The sequence below is a fragment of the Brassica napus genome, unplaced genomic scaffold, assembly GCF_020379485.1.
Source record: "Brassica napus cultivar Da-Ae unplaced genomic scaffold, Da-Ae ScsIHWf_2418;HRSCAF=3126, whole genome shotgun sequence".
Lineage (NCBI taxonomy): Eukaryota > Viridiplantae > Streptophyta > Magnoliopsida > Brassicales > Brassicaceae > Brassica > Brassica napus.
In genome coordinates, this window is record NW_026015758.1 from 19,496 (window position 1) to 39,772 (window position 20,277).

The window sequence follows — 20,277 nt, forward strand, 5'->3', positions numbered from 1 at the left end:
AAAAGCATCAAAAACAACCTGAGAATCCGCTTTCGATCTTTTTTAAGTGACGTAACTTTCTGCATCCCGTTTGAGGGTCAAAACGGCTGAATTTGAGCCCAAAAAATTGCACCGTCTATTCACCGCCCATTATGGTTTCGGGGGCTTTCCGAAATGGTGTTATAGGCGATGTAGTTCCTCACGGTTCAAAAGTTATGAGGTTTCCAAGTTTAGACTCTTTTTAGGCTGAAAAATAAAAATAAAAAATAAAAGGGATGCAACATGAGGACTTCCCGGGAGGTCACCCATCCTAGTACTACTCTCGTCCAAGCACGCTTAGCTGCGGAGATGTGATAGGATCCAGTGCATTAGTGCTGGTATAATCGCACCCGTCAGTACAACACTCTCGTTTCTATATATCCTTTTCTCGGCCAATACAAGTGTAAGGCTGTGGGGCCCACATGATTTTCTGGCCGTTTTGTTTCGAGCGAAAAAGTGCGTCGAGGTTAATGGCGTTAAGAAAGCCTCAAAAACACCCTGAGAAACTGCTTTCGATCTTTTTTACGTGCCGTAATTTTCTGCATCCCGTTTGAGGGTCAAAACGGCTGAATTTGAGCCCGAAAAATTGCACCGTCTATTCACCGCCCATTATGGTCTCTGGGGCTTTCCGCAATGGTTCTATGGGTGACGTAGTTCCTCACGGTTCAAAAGTTATGAGGTTTCCAAGTTTAGACTCGTTTTAGGCTGAAAAATAAAAATAAAAAGGGGTGCAACACGAGGACTTCCCGGGAGGTCACCCATCCTAGTACTACTCTCGTCCAACCACGCTTAGCTGCAGATTTCTGATGGGATCCAGTGCATTAGTGCTGGTATGATCGCACCCGTCAGTACAACACTCGCGTTTTCGTATATTCTTTGTTCCGGCCAATCCAAGTGTAAGGTCGTGGGGCCCACATGATTTTCTGGCCGTTTTGTTTTGAGCGAAAAAGTGCATCGAGGTTAATGGCGTTAAAAAAGCATCAAAAACAACCTGAGATTCCACTTTCGATCTTTTTTAAGTGCCGTAACTTTCTGCATCCCGTTTGAGGGTCAAAATGGTTGAATTTGAGCCCGAAAAATTGCACCGTCTATTCACCGCCCATTATGGTTTCAGGGGCTTTCCGAAATGGTGTTATGGGCTTCAAAAGTTATGAGGTTTCCAAGTTTAGACTCTTTTTAGGCTGAAAAATAAAAATAAAAAATAAAAGGGACGCAACATGAGGACTTCCCGGGAGGTCACCCATCCTAGTACTACTCTCGTCCAAGCACGCTTAGCTGCGGAGATGTGATAGGATCCAGTGCATTAGTGCTGGTATAATCGCACCCGTCAGTACAACACTCTCGTTTCTATATATCCTTTTCTCGGCCAATACAAGTGTAAGGCTGTGGGGCCCACATGATTTTCTGGCCGTTTTGTTTCGAGCGAAAAAGTGCGTCGAGGTTAATGGCGTTAAGAAAGCCTCAAAAACACCCTGAGAAACTGCTTTCGATCTTTTTTACGTGCCGTAATTTTCTGCATCCCGTTTGAGGGTCAAAACGGCTGAATTTGAGCCCGAAAAATTGCACCGTCTATTCACCGCCCATTATGGTCTCTGGGGCTTTCCGCAATGGTTCTATGGGTGACGTAGTTCCTCACGGTTCAAAAGTTATGAGGTTTCCAAGTTTAGACTCGTTTTAGGCTGAAAAATAAAAATAAAAAGGGGTGCAACACGAGGACTTCCCGGGAGGTCACCCATCCTAGTACTACTCTCGCCAAACCCCGCTTAGCTGAAGAGTTCTGATGGGATCCAGTGCATTATTGCTGGTATGATCACACCCGTCAGTACAACACTCGCGTTTTCGTATATTCTTTGTTCGGCCAATCCAAGTGTAAGGTCGTGGGGCCCACATGATTTTCTGGCCGTTTTGTTTTGAGCGAAAAAGTGCGTCGAGGTTAATGGCGTTAAAAAAGCATCAAAAACAACCTGAGAATCCACTTTCGATCTTTTTTAAGTGCCGTAACTTTCTGCATCCCGTTTGAGGGTCAAAATGGCTGAATTTGAGCCCGAAAAATTGCACCGTCTATTCACCGCCCATTATGGTTTCAGGGGCTTTCCGAAATGGTGTTATGGGCTTCAAAAGTTATGAGGTTTCCAAGTTTAGACTCTTTTTAGGCTGAAAAATAAAAATAAAAAATAAAAGGGATGCAACATGAGGACTTCCCGGGAGGTCACCCATCCTAGTACTACTCTCGTCCAAGCACGCTTAGCTGCGGAGATGTGATAGGATCCAGTGCATTAGTGCTGGTATAATCGCACCCGTCAGTACAACACTCTCGTTTCTATATATCCTTTTCTCGGCCAATACAAGTGTAAGGCTGTGGGGCCCACATGATTTTCTGGCCGTTTTGTTTCGAGCGAAAAAGTGCGTCGAGGTTAATGGCGTTAAGAAAGCCTCAAAAACACCCTGAGAAACTGCTTTCGATCTTTTTTACGTGCCGTAATTTTCTGCATCCCGTTTGAGGGTCAAAACGGCTGAATTTTGAGCCCGAAAAATTGCACCGTCTATTCACCGCCCATTATGGTCTCTGGGGCTTTCCGCAATGGTTCTATGGGTGACGTAGTTCCTCACGGTTCAAAAGTTATGAGGTTTCCAAGTTTAGACTCGTTTTAGGCTGAAAAATAAAAATAAAAAGGGGTGCAACACGAGGACTTCCCGGGAGGTCACCCATCCTAGTACTACTCTCGCCAAACCCGCTTAGCTGCAGAATTCTGATGGGATCCAGTGCATTAGTGCTGGTATGATCGCACCCGTCAGTACAACACTCGCGTTTTCGTATATTCTTTGTTCCGGCCAATCCAAGTGTAAGGTCGTGGGGCCCACATGATTTTCTGGCCGTTTTGTTTTGAGCGAAAAAGTGCGTCGAGGTTAATGGCGTTAAAAAAGCATCAAAAACAACCTGAGAAACTGCTTTCGATCTTTTTTAAGTGACGTAACTTTCTGCATCCAGTTTGAGGGTCAAAACGGCTGAATTTGAGCCCAAAAATTGCACCGTCTATTCACCGCCCATTATGGTTTCAGGGGCTTTCCGAAATGGTGTTATGGGCGACGTAGTTCCTCACGGTTCAAAAGTTATGAGGTTTCCAAGTTTAGACTCTTTTTAGGCTGAAAAATAAAAATAAAAATAAAAGGGATGCAACATGAGGACTTCCCGGGAGGTCACCCATCCTAGTACTACTCTCGTCCAAGCACGCTTAGCTGCGGAGATGTGATAGGATCCAGTGCATTAGTGCTGGTATAATCGCACCCGTCAGTACAACACTCTCGTTTCTATATATCCTTTTCTCGGCCAGTACAAGTGTAAGGCTGTGGGGCCCACATGATTTTCTGGCCGTTTTGTTTTTAGCAAAAAAGTGCGTCGAGGTTAATGGCGTTAAGAAAGCCTCAAAAACACCCTGAGAAACTGTTTCTATCTTTTTTACGTGCCGTAATTTTCTGCATCCCGTTTGAGGGTCAAAACGGCTGAATTTGAGCCCGAAAAATTGCACCGTCTATTCACCGCCCATTATGGTCTCTGGGGCTTTCCGCAATGGTTCTATGGGTGACGTAGTTCCTCACGGTTCAAAAGTTATGAGGTTTCCAAGTTTAGACTCGTTTTAGGCTGAAAAATAAAAATAAAAAGGGGTGCAACACGAGGACTTCCCGGGAGGTCACCCATCCTAGTACTACTCTCGCCAAACCCCGCTTAGCTGAAGAGTTCTGATGGGATCCAGTGCATTAGTGCTGGTATGATCGCACCCGTAAGTACAAAACTCGCATTTCCGTATATTCTTTGTTTCGGCCAATCCAAGTGTAAGGCCGTGGGGCCCACATGATTTTCTGGCCCGTTTGTTTTGAGCGAAGAAGTGAGTCGAGGTTAATGGCGTTAAGAAAGCATCAAAAACAACCTGAGAATCCGCTTTCGATCTTTTTTAAGTGACGTAACTTTCTGCATCCCGTTTGAGGGTCAAAACGGCTGAATTTGAGCCCAAAAAATTGCACCGTCTATTCACCGCCCATTATGGTTTCGGGGCTTTCCGAAATGTTGTTATGGGCGACGTAGTTCCTCACGGTTCAAAAGTTATGAGGTTTCCAAGTTTTGACTTTTTTTAGGCTGAAAAAAAAAATAAATAAAAGGGGTGCAACATGAGGACTTCCCGGGAGGTCACCCATCCTAGTACTACTCTCGTCCAAGCGCGCTTAGCTGCGGAGATGTGATAGGATCCAGTGCATTAGTGCTGGTATAATCGCACCCGTCAGTACAACACTCTCGTTTCTATATATCCTTTTCTCGGCCAATACAAGTGTAAGGTGTGGGGCCCACATGATTTTCTGGCCGTTTTGTTTCGAGCGAAAAAGTGCGTCGAGGTTAATGGCGTTAAGAAAGCCTCAAAAACACCCTGAGAAACTGCTTTCGATCTTTTTTACGTGCCGTAATTTTCTGCATCCCGTTTGAGGGTCAAAACGGCTGAATTTGAGCCCGAAAAATTGCACCGTCTATTCACCGCCCATTATGGTCTCTGGGGCTTTCCGCAATGGTTCTATGGGTGACGTAGTTCCTCACGGTTCAAAAGTTATGAGGTTTCCAAGTTTAGACTCGTTTTAGGCTGAAAAATAAAAATAAAAAGGGGTGCTAAACGAGGACTTCCCGGGAGGTCACCCATCCTAGTACTACTCTCGCCCAACCACGCATAGCTGCAGAATTCTGATGGGATCCAGTGCATTAGTGCTGGTATGATCGCACCCGTCAGTACAACACTCGCGTTTTCGTATATTTTTTGTTCCGGCCAATCCAAGTGTAAGGTCGTGGGGCCCACATGATTTTATGGCCGTTTTGTTTTGAGCGAAAAAGTGCGTCGAGGTTAATGGCGTTAAAAAAGCATCAAAAACAACCTGAGAATCCACTTTCGATCTCTTTTAAGTGCCGTTACTTTCTGCATCCCGTTTGAGGGTCAAAACGGCTGAATTTGAGCCCAAAAAATTGCACCGTCTATCCACCGCCCATTATGGTTTCAGGGGCTTTCCGAAATGGTGTTATGGGCAACGTAGTTCCTCACGGTTCAAAAGTTATTAGGTTTCCAAGTTTAGACTCTTTTTAGGCTGAAAAAAAATAAAAATAAAAGGGATGCAACATGAGGACTTCCCGGGAGGTCACCCATCCTAGTACTACTCTCGTCCAAGCACGCTTAGCTGCGGAGATGTGATAGGATCCAGTGCATTAGTGCTGGTATAATCGCACCCGTCAGTACAACACTCTCGTTTCTATATATCCTTTTCTCGGCCAATACAAGTGTAAGGCTGTGGGGCCCACATGATTTTCTGGCCGTTTTGTTTCGAGCGAAAAAGTGCGTCGACGTTAATGGCGTTAAGAAAGCCTCAAAAACACCCTGAGAAACTGCTTTCAATCTTTTTTACGTGCCGTAACTTTCTGCATCCCGTTTGAGGGTCAAAACGGCTGAATTTGAGCCCGAAAAATTGCACCGTCTATTCACCGCCCATTATGGTCTCTGGGGCTTTCCGCAATGGTTCTATGGATGACGTAGTTCCTCACTGTTCAAAAGTTATGAGGTTTCCATGTTTAGACTCGTTTTAGGCTGAAAAATAAAAATAAAAAGGGTGCAACACGAGGACTTCCCGGGAGGTCACCCATCCTAGTACTACTCTCGCCAAACCCCGCTTAGCTGAAGAATTCTGATGGGATCCAGTGCATTAGTGCTGGTATGATCACACCCGTAAGTACAAAACTCGTATTTCCGTATATTCTTTGTTTTGGCCAATCCAAGTGTAAGGCCGTGGGGCCCACATGATTCTCTTCCCGTTTTGTTTTGAGCGAAGAAGTGAGTCGAGGTTAATGGCGTTAAGAAAGCATCAAAAACAACCTGAGAATCCGCTTTCGATCTTTTTTAAGTGACGTAACTTTCTGCATCCCGTTTGAGGGTCAAAACGGCTGAATTTGAGCCCAAAAAATTGCACCGTCTATTCACCGCCCATTATGGTTGCGGGAGCTTTCCGAAATGGTGTTATGGGCGACGTAGTTCCTCACGGTTCAAAAGTTATGAGGCTTCCAAATTTAGACTCTTTTTAGGCTGAAAAATAAAAATAAAAATAAAAGGGATGCAACATGAGGACTTCCCGGGAGGTCACCCATCCTAGTACTACTCTCGTCCAAGCGCGCTTAGCTACGGAGATGTGATAGGATCCAGTGCATTAGTGCTGGTATAATCGCACCCGTCAGTATAACACTCTCGTTTCTATATATCCTTTTCTCGGCCAATACAAGTGTAAGGTTGTGGGGCCCACATGATTTTCTGGCCATATTGTTTCGAGCGAAAAAGTGCGTCGAGGTTAATGGCGTTAAGAAAGCCTCAAAAACACCCTGAGAAACTACTTTCGATCTTTTTTACGTGCCGTAATTTTCTGCATCCCGTTTGAGGGTCAAAACGGCTGAATTTGAGCCCAAAAAATTGCACCGTCTATTCACCGCCCATTATGGTTTCAGGGGCTTTCCGAAATGGTGTTATGGGCAACGTAGTTCCTCACGGTTCAAAAGTTATTAGGTTTCCAAGTTTAGACTTGTTGGGGTCAAAATCGGTCACGACGGAATCAATGTCTGAAAGTCCGTAAAAATCAGCATAACCGTTTTTACGAAAAGTAATCTTCGTAAAGATATCTTTACAAACAGCCTTGCAGTAAAATATCGTCCAAATCTCAATCGAACCACTAAATACCGATTGTCCGAAGGCAACAGACATGTATCCAAATCGGCCGCGGACAAGCTCGAGTATGGAAATAAGACCGCGGACAAGCCAAGCTCGATCGATACGCGGCGACCAAGCATGCACACAGCTCGGTCGCTACGTAGCGACCGAGCTCGAGCCAAGCTCGGACGCTAAGTAGCGACCGAGCATCCATCTCGCTCGGTCGCTACGTAGCGACCGAGCGTTCCTCCCGCTTGGTCGCTACGTAGCGACCGAGCCTGAGCCAAGCTCGGTCGCTACGTAGCGACCGAGCGATCGTCCCGCTCGGTCGCTACGTAGCGACCGAGCTCGAGCCAAAGCTCGGTCGCTACGTACGATCGTCCCGCTCGGTCGCTACGTAGCGACCAAGCTCGAGCCAAAGCTCGGTCGCTACGTAGCGACCGAGCGATCGTCCCGCTCGGTCGCTACGTAGCGACCGAGCGCTCGTCCCGCTCGGTCGCTACGAAGCGACCGGGCTCGAGCCAAAGTTCGGTCGCTGTGTAGCGATTGAACCTTTCCGAACGTCAATACAACACCAGTTCTTGCATTCTCGTCAAAACCTTCGAATGCTATCTCCCGAAGACCGTAGCAAGCTCAGTCTATGTTTCCCGCCATTCTAATTCATCGATCAAACTTTGCGGATTAGAAACCGCGGAAAACTCGTAGTAAACGTGTCGAGTCGGAAGACGGCCCAAAGGGACCTAAAACACGACTCGAGGCCCATCCTATGATTTTCCTAACCAAAAGCCCGTAAACCACAGCCTGGTTTACGCTTGGTCCACAAGGAAGGATAAATGTCAAGTTTCCGCGGATAAATACGAAAGTTTTGAAGATAATTGTGAAGATCGGGAAAAATGGAATATCTCCATTTTTATGCTATGACGGCTTAAGGGCAGAAGAGTAAAAGCGTAAACCGACCTTGGAGCTAGTATATAAGGAGTCCTAGGCGAGGAGCAAGAGAGAGAACTTTTTAGATTCGGAATTCTCTGCACTTAGAAAGTTTAGGCTTTATTCTCGACAAGTTCGGTTTCTATGACTGGCACTCAATTACTAGACGAACTCGCCCAGGCAGTTCGATCTCTTGTCCAGCTCTATCAATTGAACTACGTTCGGCTTGATCCTCGAAAGGGGTACGTAGGCAGCCTTTAACAAGGTTCAGTCCGAAATCAATCAAAAACCTTTTATTTATCTTTTTCGTCTTTTTTTATCGAGCTGCGACTCAAATAGGTTTGAGCTTTTAGGCTGCTAGAACTAAGTAACTCGCTGACAGCCTTAGCGGCCAAAGCTTTTATGATCCCTTGTAATGATCGCAACGCTCTTACGCGGACTCGAAATAAGATCTACTGTTTTCTCTAAACTCGTTTGTTATCTTTTCATGATTTCCGCATATATTCGATCACTTGTCGTTGGCTCTCGCAGAGATCCGGGACCTCTGGGAAATTAGGGTTTTCCTAGTTTCCTTATTTAAACGGAAATCGACAGTGCGAATTTCGGTTCCCACAGTTTGGCGCTAGAAGGAGGGGGAGTAGCGACCTGTAAGGCCTCAGAAAGGAGGGGGAGTAGCGACCTGTCAGTCGCTACGTAGCGACCTGTTTGGCGCTAGAAGGACGAGGGGTTACGGCTTACTCTTACTCATGGCCACAAAACGCTTGATCGAAACGATGTTTGGATATATGAAAGACAAACTCGCAGCACTGACTGCTCCTATGGCCAACGCTTACGCAAACGCCGTAGTTTTCAACAAAATCGAAAACTTAGTCGCGACCTTCCGCCACAGGAAGAGCACTAAAACAAGCTCGCGATTTCTCCCTGTAAACAAGAAGGGAAACGATAAATCTTATCAAAACCCCGTAAACAAATCTCTATGCGTAAGGGTTTTACCAAAACACGTTTTCCGAAAACATTTCGGAAGGATAAAACTTGTTCTCCCAAAAAAACCGCTGAAAAACCCCTACGTTAATCGCGGAAAAAGGAAACACAACAAAACGATTACACAGCTCGGTCGCTACGTAGCGACCGAGCACACACGCTGCTCGGTCGCTACGTAGCGACCGAGCACACACGCTGCTCGTTCGCTACGTAGCGACCGAGCACGAACACGCTGCTCGGTCGCTACGTAGCGACCGAGCACGCACACTGCTCGGTTGCTACGTAGCGACCGAGCACGCACACGCTGCTCGGTCGCTACGTAGCGACCGAGCACACACGCTGCTCGGTCGCTACGTAGTGACCGAGCACGCACACTGCGCAGTCGCTACGTAGCGACCGAGCACGCACACGCTGCTCGGTCGCTACGTAGCGACCGAGCACACACACTGCTCGGTCGCTACGTAGTGACCGAGCTCAAGCCAACTCTCCACTCGCTACATAGCGACCTGTAAGGCCTCAGAAAGGTCCTCCTTTGGGTTCTCTTTTGAATCCTCGTCGAAACACTTTTCGTTTCGTCTCAATCGGAGTTTCCGTTGAGATTTTACGACGAAAACAAGTAGGACTCTTCTCGGCTTGCTTCCACTCGCTACGTAGCGACCTGTCAGACTGTCAGTCGCTACGTAGCGACCTGTAAGGCCTCAGAAAGGTCCTCCTTTGGGTTTTCTTTTGAATCCTCGTCTAAACGCTTTTCGTTTCGTCTCAATCGGAGTTTCCGTTGAGATTTTACGACGAAAACAAGTAGGACGCTTCTCGGCTTGCTTCCACTCGCTACGTAGCGACCTGTCAGACTGTCAGTCGCTACGTAGCGACCTGTAAGGCCTCAGAAAGGTCCTCCTTTGGGTTGTCTTTTGAATCCTCATCGAAACGCTTTTCGTTTCGTCTCAATCGGAGTTTCCGTTGAGATTTTACGACGAAAACATGTAGGACGCTTCTCGGCTTGCTTCCACTCGCTACGTAGCGACCTGTCAGACTGTCAGTCGCTACGTAGCGACCTGTAAGGCCTCAGAAAGTTCCTCCTTTGGGTTGTCTTTTGAATCCTCATCGAAACGCTTTTTGTTTCGTCTCAATCGGAGTTTTCGTTGAGATTTTACGACGAAAACAAGTAGGACGCTTCTCGGCTTGCTTCCACTCGCTACGTAGCGACCTGTCAGACTGTCAGTCGCTACGTAGCGACCTGTAAGGCCTCAGAAAGGTCCTCCTTTGGGTTGTCTTTTGAATCCTCATCGAAACGCTTTTCGTTTCGTCCCAATCGGAGTTTCCGTTGAGATTTTACGACGAAAACAAGTGGGACTCGTCTGGGCTCCTTTCCACTCGCTATAGCGACCGAGATGACATCCTCACTCGCTGTAGCGACCTGTCAGGTCTCAAAGGGGTCCTCCTTTGCGTTCTCCTTTAAATTCTCATCGAAACGCTTTTCGTTTCGTCTCAATCGGAGTTTCCGTTGAGATTTTACGACAAAAACAAGTAAAACTCATCTTAAACTCCTTGGCTTGTTTCTGCTCACCCTACCTCCATCTTTGCGTTCACTTTCGAATCTCGATCGAAACGTCTCTTGTTTCGCCTCGATTGAAGTTACCATTGAGACTTTATGATATAAAAAAAAACCGCAAAGACCTATTTTCTCGCATGGATTCAGATTAATCGTATAAAACGGCAACGGTTAACTTAACACCTTAGCCGCCTTAACTATACGATTACGTTGAACCTTTTTACAAAAATCGACGTCTTATCTAAGGAGAAGATAACAGTCAAGTTCGGAAGATAAATGTCAAGTTTCAAAGGATAAACACCAATATCGGAAATGGCGAACATACACGAGAATAGGAAACGGAAATGAGCACGCAAAACTGAAAAGGGACAAAACTGCACCTTCGAGAGAACTAAGATCTTGCAAACTGATCTAAACTCTCCGAAAGTCGAGAAACGATCGCCACGCATATCAAGCTCGCTTCCTAAAGAGAGAAAATTTAGAGACATGAACGTCGTCTTAAAACCGATTCGTTTCTGGCAATTTTCTCGGAACCGACATATCCCAAGTCGTCAACGTGGAAACAACCAAATCACTGTCCTAGCGTCGTCTATAAATCGTCCCGAATTATCGATCATTCCAAACATCAGAAGAGGAAACGTACACAACCCTTCAAAGTATCGGTTCAACCGTTTTTCTTTCGTAAAAAAAAAAGGGGGAGTAGGTACGTATACTATACTCGTATACTCCCAAACTTCAAAAAACTTCTGCAAATCGTCAAGAATAGGCAAACGACAATCTTAATATTCGTCTAAACGCTAGCAACATATCCAGACGATCATGAACATAATCTCAAAAACTATACATCATTTCTTGTCGCAATCATGCGTACAGAAAACTTGTACCAATATCAAACTGAAACTCGACGATTAGCCAAAGTATTGAAGCCTTTTCCGGCTTCAGAAAACAAGTTTCGTTTTAAAAATTTCTACGAGAAATCTTCAATCACCAAAGCATTTCTTTCAGTTTCCGTTGTACCAAGTAAGTCACGGAAAAGCATCGAAAACATTTGCGACGAAGAAAACTCGAGAATATATGTAGCATCATGCACATTGAAAGGAGCACTTTCCTCCCGATGGTCAGCTAGAACCACTTCTGGTTGACCAATTCGTTCAAGAAATGAATGTGTCATGAGAATCCTCTCGAAAAACCTATGAAAAGCGTTCCGCGACTAGATCGTATTGAAATAAACTTCGGTAATACTCCATGGGTAACTCCAAGCAACTTTCATCTAAGATCAAAATCACCGCGGGAACGTTTCTCGTAGAACCCGCAGAAACAATGCTACTTTGACATATGTATACATATCACTGATTTACAACCTTCGTAAAATTGGTTATATGATATGATAAATTATCGTATAGCCCACAATCGGAAATCATATGATAAATTCTTCATAACGAAACTAAGTCCTAACAACCAAACGGTTAACGAAAAATCTAAACTTTTCAAAAATTGACCAAGTTCAATACGCTCCACAATTCACTTTAAGCCCGCAACGTTTTAACCATAATATGCGGCATGTAAGGAAAAATTCGTAACAAAGCTTCTAGAGCTATACGAAACATCCTAAAAATGCACGAAATACATCTCGGAAGGCCAAATCTTCACAAAGCACCATGAAGTAAAACGCTTGTTCCCATGGACAAATTTACACGACACCTCAGTCATAATTCCTCGATCGCAAACAAAACTATTAGCATCCGAGCAGGAACAACAATTTTTGGCTGCGAACATTCTTAGTCAAACCAGAATGTTTCTCAAACACAGGGCTAATACTAAACCCTCGCAACATCGCGAAATATCTTCAAAGCCCGCGAACATTTCAAGCACGAAACGTGGCATACGAAAGAATAACAAATCTTCAGCATCGCGAGACGTCGCGGACGCCTGAAGATTAGTTCTTCGACGAAATTTCCTTCCTCGATAAAAACACCTTCATGGAAGACCAGACAGTCATACGCACTAACATCTTCTCAAAACATATTCTTCGCGAAGACTCAAAATAGTAATTTTTACCAATAAGTTTGTTGCTGATCACAACAAACTCTTAACGTCCTAAACACCTTCATGGAAGACCAGACAGTCATACGCACTAACATCTATTCACCGCCCATTATGGTTTCAGGGGCTTTCCGAAATGGTGTTATGGGCGACGTAGTTCCTCACGGTTCAAAAGTTATGAGGTTTCCAAGTTTAGACTCTTTTTAGGCTGAAAAATAAAAATAAAAAATAAAAGGGATGCAACATGAGGACTTCCCGGGAGGTCACCCATCCTAGTACTACTCTCGTCCAAGCACGCTTAGCTGCGGAGATGTGATAGGATCCAGGGCATTAGTGCTGGTATAATCGCACCCGTCAGTACAACACTCTCGTTTCTATATATCCTTTTCTCGGCCAATACAAGTTTAAGGCTGTGGGGCCCACATGATTTTCTGGCCGTTTTGTTTCGAGCGAAAAAGTGCGTCGAGGTTAATGGGGTTAAGAAAGCCTCAAAAACACCCTGAGAAACTGCTTTTGATCTTTTTTACGTGCCGTAATTTTCTGCATCCCGTTTGAGGCTCAAAACGGCTGAATTTGAGCCCAAAAAATTGCACCGTCTATTCACCGCCCATTATGGTGTCTGGGGCTTTCCGTAATGGTTCTATGGGTGACGTAGTTTCTCACGGTTCAAAAGTTATGAGGTTTCCAAGTTTAGACTCGTTTTAGGCTGAAAAATAAAAATAAAAAGGGGTGCTAAACGAGGACTTCCCGGGAGATCACCCATCCTAGTACTACTCTCGCCCAACCACGCTTAGCTGCAGAATTCTGATGGGATCCAGTGCATTAGTGCTGGTATGATCGCACCCGTCAGTACAACACTCGCGTTTTCGTATATTCTTTGTTTCGGCCAATCCAAGTGTAAGGTCGTGGGGCCCACATGATTTTCTGGCCGTTTTGTTTTGAGCAAAAAAGTGCGTCGAGGTTAATGGCGTTAAAAAAGCATCAAAAACAACCTGAGAATCCGCTTTCGATCTTTTTTAAGTGCCGTAACTTTCTGCATCCCGTTTGAGGGTCAAAACGGCTGAATTTGAGCCCGAAAAATAGCAACGTCTATTCACCGCCCATTATGGTGTCTGGGGCTTTCCACAATGGTTCTATGGGTGACGTAGTTCCTCACGGTTCAAAAGTTATGAGGTTTCCAAGTTTAGACTCGTTTTAGGCTGAAAAATAAAAATAAAAAGGGGTGCTACACGAGGACTTCCCGAGAGGTCACCCATCCTAGTACTACTCTCGCCCAACCACGCTTAGCTGCAGAATTCTGATGGGATCCAGTGCATTTGTGCTGGTATGATCGCACCCGTCAGTACAACACTCGCGTTTTCGTATATTCTTTGTTCCGGCCAATCCAAGTGTAAGGTCGTGGGGCCCACATGATTTTCTGGCCGTTTTGTATTGAGCGAAAAAATGCGTCGAGGTTAATGGCGTTAAAAAAGCATCAAAAACAACCTGAGAATCCACTTTCGATCTTTTTTAAGTGCCGTAACTTTCTGCATCCCGTTTGAGGGTCAAAATGGCTGAATTTGAGCCCGAAAATTGCACCGTCTATTCACCGCCCATTATGGTTTCAGGGGCTTTCCGAAATGGTGTTATGGGCGACGTAGTTCCTCACGGTTCAAAAGTTATGAGGTTTCCAAGTTTAGACTCTTTTTAGGCTGAAAAATAAAAATTAAAAATAAAAGGGACGCAACATGAGGACTTCCCGGGAGGTCACCCATCCTAGTACTACTCTCGTCCAAGCACGCTTAGCTGCGGAGATGTGATAGGATCCAGTGCATTAGTGCTGGTATAATCGCACCCGTCAGTACAACACTCTCGTTTCTATATATCCTTTTCTCGGCCAATACAAGTGTAAGGCTGTGGGGCCCACATGATTTTCTGGCCGTTTTGTTTCGAGCGAAAAAGTGCGTCGAGGTTAATGGGGTTAAGAAAGCCTCAAAAACACCCTGAGAAACTGCTTTTGATCTTTTTTACGTGCCGTAATTTTCTGCATCCCGTTTGAGGGTCAAAACGGCTGAATTTGAGCCCGAAAAATTGCACCGTCTATTCACCGCCCATTATGGTGTCTGGGGCTTTCCGTAATGGTTCTATGGGTGACGTAGTTTCTCACGGTTCAAAAGTTATGAGGTTTCCAAGTTTAGACTCGTTTTAGGCTGAAAAATAAAAATAAAAAGGGGTGCTAAACGAGGACTTCCCGGGAGGTCACCCATCCTAGTACTACTCTCGCCCAACCACGCTTAGCTGCAGAATTCTGATGGGATCCAGTGCATTAGTGCTGGTATGATCGCACCCGTCAGTACAACACTCGCGTTTTCGTATATTCTTTGTTTCGGCCAATCCAAGTGTAAGGTCGTGGGGCCCACATGATTTTCTGGCCGTTTTGTTTTGAGCAAAAAAGTGCGTCGAGGTTAATGGCGTTAAAAAGCATCAAAAACAACCTGAGAATCCGCTTTCGATCTTTTTTAAGTGCCGTAACTTTCTGCATCCCGTTTGAGGGTCAAAACGGCTGAATTTGAGCCCAAAAATTGCACCGTCTATTCACCGCCCATTATGGTTTCAGGGGCTTTCCGAAATGGTGTTATGGGCGACGTAGTTCCTCACGGTTCAAAAGTTATTAGGTTTCCAAGTTTAGACTCTTTTTAGGCTGAAAAAAAATAAAAATAAAAGGGATGCAACATGAGGACTTCCCGGGAGGTCACCCATCCTAGTACTACTCTCGTCCAAGCACGCTTAGCTGCGGAGATGTGATAGGATCCAGTGCATTAGTGCTGGTATAATCGCACCCGTCAGTACAACACTCTCGTTTCTATATATCCTTTTCTCGGCCAATACAAGTGTAAGGCTGTGGGGCCCACATGATTTTCTGGCCGTTTTGTTTCGAGCGAAAAAGTGCGTCGAGGTTAATGGCGTTAAGAAAGCCTCAAAAACACCCTGAGAAACTGCTTTCGATCTTTTTTACGTGCCGTAATTTTTGCATCCCGTTTGAGGGTCAAAACGGCTGAATTTGAGCCCGAAAAATTGCACCGTCTATTCACCGCCCATTATGGTGTCTGGGGCTTTCCGCAATGGTTCTATGGGTGACGTAGTTCCTCACGGTTCAAAAGTTATGAGGTTTCCAAGTTTAGACTCGTTTTAGGCTGAAAAATAAAAATAAAAAGGGGTGCTACACGAGGACTTCCCGGGAGGTCACCCATCCTAGTACTACTCTCGCCCAACCACGCTTAGCTGCAGAATTCTGATGGGATCCAGTGCATTAGTGCTGGTATGATCGCACCCGTCAGTACAACACTCGCGTTTTCGTATATTCTTTGTTTCGGCCAATCCAAGTGTAAGGTCGTGGGGCCCACATGATTTTCTGGCCGTTTTGTTTTGAGCGAAAAAGTGCGTCGAGGTTAATGGCGTTAAAAAAGCATCAAAAACAACCTGAGAATCCGCTTTCGATCTTTTTTAAGTGCCGTAACTTTCTGCATCCCGTTTGAGGGTCAAAACGGCTGAATTTGAGCCCAAAAAATTGCACCGTCTATTCACCGCCCATTATGGTTTCAGGGGCTTTCCGAAATGGTGTTATGGGCGACGTAGTTCCTCACGGTTCAAAAGTTATGAGGTTTCCAAGTTTAGACTCTTTTTAGGCTGAAAAAAAAAATAAAAATAAAAGGGATGCAACATGAGGACTTCCCGGGAGGTCACCCATCCTAGTACTACTCTCGTCCAAGCACGCTTAGCTGCGGAGATGTGATAGGATCCAGTGCATTAGTGCTGGTATAATCGCACCCGTCAGTACAACACTCTCGTTTCTATATATCCTTTTCTCGGCCAATACAAGTGTAAGGCTGTGGGGCCCACATGATTTTCTGGCCGTTTTGTTTCGAGCGAAAAAGTGCGTCGAGGTTAATGGCGTTAAGAAAGCCTCAAAAACACCCTGAGAAACTGCTTTCGATCTTTTTTACGTGCCGTAATTTTCTGCATCCCGTTTGAGGGTCAAAACGGCTGAATTTGAGCCCGAAAAATTGCACCGTCTATTCACCGCCCATTATGGTGTCTGGGGCTTTCCGCAATGGTTCTATGGGTGACGTAGTTCCTCACGGTTCAAAAGTTATGAGGTTTCCAAGTTTAGACTCGTTTTAGGCTGAAAAATAAAAATAAAAAGGGGTGCTACACGAGGACTTCCCGGGAGGTCACCCATCCTAGTACTACTCTCGCCCAACCACGCTTAGCTGCAGAATTCTGATGGGATCCAGTGCATTAGTGCTGGTATGATCGCACCCGTCAGTACAACACTCGCGTTTTCGTATATTCTTTGTTTCGGCCAATCAAAGTGTAAGGTCGTGGGGCCCACATGATTTTCTGGCCGTTTTGTTTTGAGCGAAAAAGTGCGTCGAGGTTAATGGCGTTAAAAAGCATCAAAAACAACCTGAGAATCCGCTTTCGATCTTTTTTAAGTGCCGTAACTTTCTGCATCCCGTTTGAGGGTCAAAACGGCTGAATTTGAGCCCGAAAATTGCACCGTCTATTCACCGCCCATTATGGTTTCAGGGGCTTTCCGAAATGGTGTTATGGGCGACGTAGTTCCTCACGGTTCAAAAGTTATTAGGTTTCCAAGTTTAGACTCTTTTTAGGCTGAAAAAAAAAATAAAAATAAAAGGGATGCAACATGAGGACTTCCCGGGAGGTCACCCATCCTAGTACTACTCTCGTCCAAGCACGCTTAGCTGCGGAGATGTGATAGGATCCAGTGCATTAGTGCTGGTATAATCGCACCCGTCAGTACAACACTCTCGTTTCTATATATCCTTTTCTCGGCCAATACAAGTGTAAGGCTGTGGGGCCCACATGATTTTCTGGCCGTTTTGTTTCTAGCGAAAAAGTGCGTCGAGGTTAATGGGGTTAAGAAAGCCTCAAAAACACCCTGAGAAACTGCTTTTGATCTTTTTTACGTGCCGTAATTTTCTGCATCCCGTTTGAGGGTCAAAACGGCTGAATTTGAGCCCGAAAAATTGCACCGTCTATTCACCGCCCATTATGGTCTCTGGGGCTTTCCGCAATGGTTCTATGGGTGACGTAGTTTCTCACGGTTCAAAAGTTATGAGGTTTCCAAGTTTAGACTCGTTTTAGGCTGAAAAATAAAAATAAAAAGGGGTGCTAAACGAGGACTTCCCGGGAGGTCACCCATCCTAGTACTACTCTCGTCCAAGCACGCTTAGCTGCGGAGATGTGATAGGATCCAGTGCATTAGTGCTGGTATAATCGCACCCGTCAGTACAACACTCTCGTTTCTATATATCCTTTTCTCGGCCAATACAAGTGTAAGGCTGTGGGGCCCACATGATTTTCTGGCCGTTTTGTTTCGAGCGAAAAAGTGCGTCGAGGTTAATGGCGTTAAGAAAGCCTCAAAAACACCCTGAGAAACTGCTTTCGATCTTTTTTACGTGCCGTAATTTTCTGCATCCCGTTTGAGGGTCAAAACGGCTGAATTTGAGCCCGAAAAATTGCACCGTCTATTCACCGCCCATTATGGTGTCTGGGGCTTTCCGCAATGGTTCTATGGGTGACGTAGTTCCTCACGGTTCAAAAGTTATGAGGTTTCCAAGTTTAGACTCGTTTTAGGCTGAAAAATAAAAATAAAAAGGGGTGCTAAACGAGGACTTCCCGGGAGGTCACCCATCCTAGTACTACTCTCGCCCAACCACGCTTAGCTGCAGAATTCTGATGGGATCCAGTGCATTAGTGCTGGTATGATCGCACCCGTCAGTACAACACTCGCGTTTTCGTATATTCTTTGTTTCGGCCAATCCAAGTGTAAGGTCGTGGGGCCCACATGATTTTCTGGCCGTTTTGTTTTGAGCGAAAAAGTGCGTCGAGGTTAATGGCGTTAAAAAAGCATCAAAAACAACCTGAGAATCCGCTTTCGATCTTTTTTAAGTGCCGTAACTTTCTGCATCCCGTTTGAGGGTCAAAACGGCTGAATTTGAGCCCAAAAAATTGCACCGTCTATTCACCGCCCATTATGGTTTCAGGGGCTTTCCGAAATGGTGTTATGGGCGACGTAGTTCCTCACGGTTCAAAAGTTATGAGGTTTCCAAGTTTAGACTCTTTTTAGGCTGAAAAAAAAATAAAAATAAAAGGGATGCAACATGAGGACTTCCCGGGAGGTCACCCATCCTAGTACTACTCTCGGCCAAGCACGCTTAGCTGCGGAGATGTGATAGGATCCAGTGCATTAGTGCTGGTATAATCGCACCCGTCAGTACAACACTCTCGTTTCTATATATCCTTTTCTCGGCCAATACAAGTGTAAGGCTGTGGGGCCCACATGATTTTCTGGCCGTTTTGTTTCGAGCGAAAAAGTGCGTCGAGGTTAATGGCGTTAAGAAAGCCTCAAAAACACCCTGAGAAACTGCTTTCGATCTTTTTTACGTGCCGTAATTTTCTGCATCCCGTTTGAGGGTCAAAACGGCTGAATTTGAGCCCGAAAAATTGCACCGTCTATTCACCGCCCATTATGGTCTCTGGGGCTTTCCGCAATGGTTCTATGGGTGACGTAGTTCCTCACGGTTCAAAAGTTATGAGGTTTCCAAGTTTAGACTCGTTTTAGGCTGAAAAATAAAAATAAAAAGGGGTGCAACACGAGGACTTCCCGGGAGGTCACCCATCCTAGTACTACTCTCGCCCAACCACGCTTAGCTGCAGAATTCTGATGGGATCCAGTGCATTAGTGCTGGTATGATCGCACCCGTCAGTACAACACTCGCGTTTTCGTATATTCTTTGTTTCGGCCAATCCAAGTGTAAGGTCGTGGGGCCCACATGATTTTCTGGCCGTTTTGTTTTGAGCGAAAAAGTGCGTCGAGGTTAATGGCGTTAAAAAAGCATCAAAAACAACCTGAGAATCCGCTTTCGATCTTTTTTAAGTGCCGTAACTTTCTGCATCCCGTTTGAGGGTCAAAACGGCTGAATTTGAGCCCAAAAAATGCACCGTCTATTCACCGCCCATTATGGTTTCAGGGGCTTTCCGAAATGGTGTTATGGGCGACGTAGTTCCTCACGGTTCAAAAGTTATTAGGTTTCCAAGTTTAGACTCTTTTTAGGCTGAAAAAAAAATAAAAATAAAAGGGATGCAACATGAGGACTTCCCGGGAGGTCACCCATCCTAGTACTACTCTCGTCCAAGCACGCTTAGCTGCGGAGATGTGATAGGATCCAGTGCATTAGTGCTGGTATAATCGCACCCGTCAGTACAACACTCTCGTTTCTATATATCCTTTTCTCGGCCAATACAAGTGTAAGGCTGTGGGGCCCACATGATTTTCTGGCCGTTTTGTTTCGAGCGAAAAAGTGCGTCGAGGTTAATGGCGTTAAGAAAGCCTCAAAAACACCCTGAGAAACTGCTTTCGATCTTTTTTACGTGCCGTAATTTTCTGCATCCCGTTTGAGGGTCAAAACGGCTGAATTTGAGCCCGAAAAATTGCACCGTCTATTCACCGCCCATTATGGTGTCTGGGGCTTTCCGCAATGGTTCTATGGGTGACGTAGTTCCTCACGGTTCAAAAGTTATGAGGTTTCCAAGTTTAGACTCGTTTTAGGCTGAAAAATAAAAATAAAAAGGGGTGCAACACGAGGACTTCCCGGGAGGTCACCCATCCTAGTACTACTCTCGCCCAACCACGCTTAGCTGCAGAATTCTGATGGGATCCAGTGCATTAGTGCTGGTATGATCGCACCCGTCAGTACAACACTCGCGTTTTCGTATATTCTTTGTTTCGGCCAATCAAGTGTAAGGTCGTGGGGCCCACATGATTTTCTGGCCGTTTTGTTTTGAGCGAAAAAGTGCGTCGAGGTTAATGGCGTTAAAAAAGCATCAAAAACAACCTGAGAATCCGCTTTCGATCTTTTTTAAGTGCCGTAACTTTCTGCATCCCGTTTGAGGGTCAAAACGGCTGAATTTGAGCCCAAAAAATTGCACCGTCTATTCACCGCCCATTATGGTTTCAGGGGCTTTCCGAAATGGTGT

General features: G+C 45.4%; 11 non-coding genes and 18 pseudogenes across 11 annotated transcripts; all 29 read right to left on the reverse strand.

Moving 5' to 3' along the window:
• Window positions 1-251: 251 nt before the first annotated feature.
• LOC125600860 lies at window positions 252-370 on the reverse strand (annotated as a pseudogene).
• Window positions 371-743: 373 nt separating this feature from the next.
• LOC125600906 lies at window positions 744-862 on the reverse strand. The gene has a single exon (XR_007333950.1). It is a non-coding gene; the product is annotated as a 5S ribosomal RNA (ribosomal RNA).
• A 363-nt stretch (window positions 863-1,225) lies between these two features.
• Window positions 1,226-1,344, reverse strand: LOC125600888 (annotated as a pseudogene).
• Window positions 1,345-1,717: 373 nt separating this feature from the next.
• LOC125600890 lies at window positions 1,718-1,836 on the reverse strand (annotated as a pseudogene).
• Window positions 1,837-2,198: 362 nt separating this feature from the next.
• On the reverse strand, window positions 2,199-2,317 carry LOC125600861 (annotated as a pseudogene).
• A 374-nt stretch (window positions 2,318-2,691) lies between these two features.
• LOC125600943 lies at window positions 2,692-2,809 on the reverse strand. The gene has a single exon (XR_007333987.1). It is a non-coding gene; the product is annotated as a 5S ribosomal RNA (ribosomal RNA).
• Window positions 2,810-3,187: 378 nt separating this feature from the next.
• On the reverse strand, window positions 3,188-3,306 carry LOC125600863 (annotated as a pseudogene).
• A 372-nt stretch (window positions 3,307-3,678) lies between these two features.
• On the reverse strand, window positions 3,679-3,797 carry LOC125600930. Its single transcript, XR_007333974.1, has one exon. It is a non-coding gene; the product is annotated as a 5S ribosomal RNA (ribosomal RNA).
• A 375-nt stretch (window positions 3,798-4,172) lies between these two features.
• Window positions 4,173-4,291, reverse strand: LOC125600892 (annotated as a pseudogene).
• A 372-nt stretch (window positions 4,292-4,663) lies between these two features.
• On the reverse strand, window positions 4,664-4,782 carry LOC125600880 (annotated as a pseudogene).
• Window positions 4,783-5,158: 376 nt separating this feature from the next.
• On the reverse strand, window positions 5,159-5,277 carry LOC125600864 (annotated as a pseudogene).
• A 372-nt stretch (window positions 5,278-5,649) lies between these two features.
• LOC125600887 lies at window positions 5,650-5,768 on the reverse strand (annotated as a pseudogene).
• A 379-nt stretch (window positions 5,769-6,147) lies between these two features.
• LOC125600896 lies at window positions 6,148-6,266 on the reverse strand (annotated as a pseudogene).
• A 6,202-nt stretch (window positions 6,267-12,468) lies between these two features.
• On the reverse strand, window positions 12,469-12,587 carry LOC125600894 (annotated as a pseudogene).
• A 373-nt stretch (window positions 12,588-12,960) lies between these two features.
• LOC125600934 lies at window positions 12,961-13,079 on the reverse strand. Its single transcript, XR_007333978.1, has one exon. It is a non-coding gene; the product is annotated as a 5S ribosomal RNA (ribosomal RNA).
• A 374-nt stretch (window positions 13,080-13,453) lies between these two features.
• On the reverse strand, window positions 13,454-13,572 carry LOC125600920. Its single transcript, XR_007333964.1, has one exon. It is a non-coding gene; the product is annotated as a 5S ribosomal RNA (ribosomal RNA).
• Window positions 13,573-13,951: 379 nt separating this feature from the next.
• LOC125600889 lies at window positions 13,952-14,070 on the reverse strand (annotated as a pseudogene).
• Window positions 14,071-14,443: 373 nt separating this feature from the next.
• On the reverse strand, window positions 14,444-14,562 carry LOC125600921. The gene has a single exon (XR_007333965.1). It is a non-coding gene; the product is annotated as a 5S ribosomal RNA (ribosomal RNA).
• A 374-nt stretch (window positions 14,563-14,936) lies between these two features.
• Window positions 14,937-15,055, reverse strand: LOC125600865 (annotated as a pseudogene).
• A 372-nt stretch (window positions 15,056-15,427) lies between these two features.
• On the reverse strand, window positions 15,428-15,546 carry LOC125600909. The gene has a single exon (XR_007333953.1). It is a non-coding gene; the product is annotated as a 5S ribosomal RNA (ribosomal RNA).
• Window positions 15,547-15,924: 378 nt separating this feature from the next.
• Window positions 15,925-16,043, reverse strand: LOC125600866 (annotated as a pseudogene).
• A 373-nt stretch (window positions 16,044-16,416) lies between these two features.
• On the reverse strand, window positions 16,417-16,535 carry LOC125600910. The gene has a single exon (XR_007333954.1). It is a non-coding gene; the product is annotated as a 5S ribosomal RNA (ribosomal RNA).
• Window positions 16,536-16,911: 376 nt separating this feature from the next.
• On the reverse strand, window positions 16,912-17,030 carry LOC125600867 (annotated as a pseudogene).
• Window positions 17,031-17,403: 373 nt separating this feature from the next.
• On the reverse strand, window positions 17,404-17,522 carry LOC125600879 (annotated as a pseudogene).
• A 373-nt stretch (window positions 17,523-17,895) lies between these two features.
• Window positions 17,896-18,014, reverse strand: LOC125600923. Its single transcript, XR_007333967.1, has one exon. It is a non-coding gene; the product is annotated as a 5S ribosomal RNA (ribosomal RNA).
• A 377-nt stretch (window positions 18,015-18,391) lies between these two features.
• Window positions 18,392-18,510, reverse strand: LOC125600893 (annotated as a pseudogene).
• Window positions 18,511-18,883: 373 nt separating this feature from the next.
• On the reverse strand, window positions 18,884-19,002 carry LOC125600911. The gene has a single exon (XR_007333955.1). It is a non-coding gene; the product is annotated as a 5S ribosomal RNA (ribosomal RNA).
• A 376-nt stretch (window positions 19,003-19,378) lies between these two features.
• Window positions 19,379-19,497, reverse strand: LOC125600868 (annotated as a pseudogene).
• A 373-nt stretch (window positions 19,498-19,870) lies between these two features.
• LOC125600922 lies at window positions 19,871-19,989 on the reverse strand. Its single transcript, XR_007333966.1, has one exon. It is a non-coding gene; the product is annotated as a 5S ribosomal RNA (ribosomal RNA).
• Window positions 19,990-20,277: the final 288 nt, after the last annotated feature.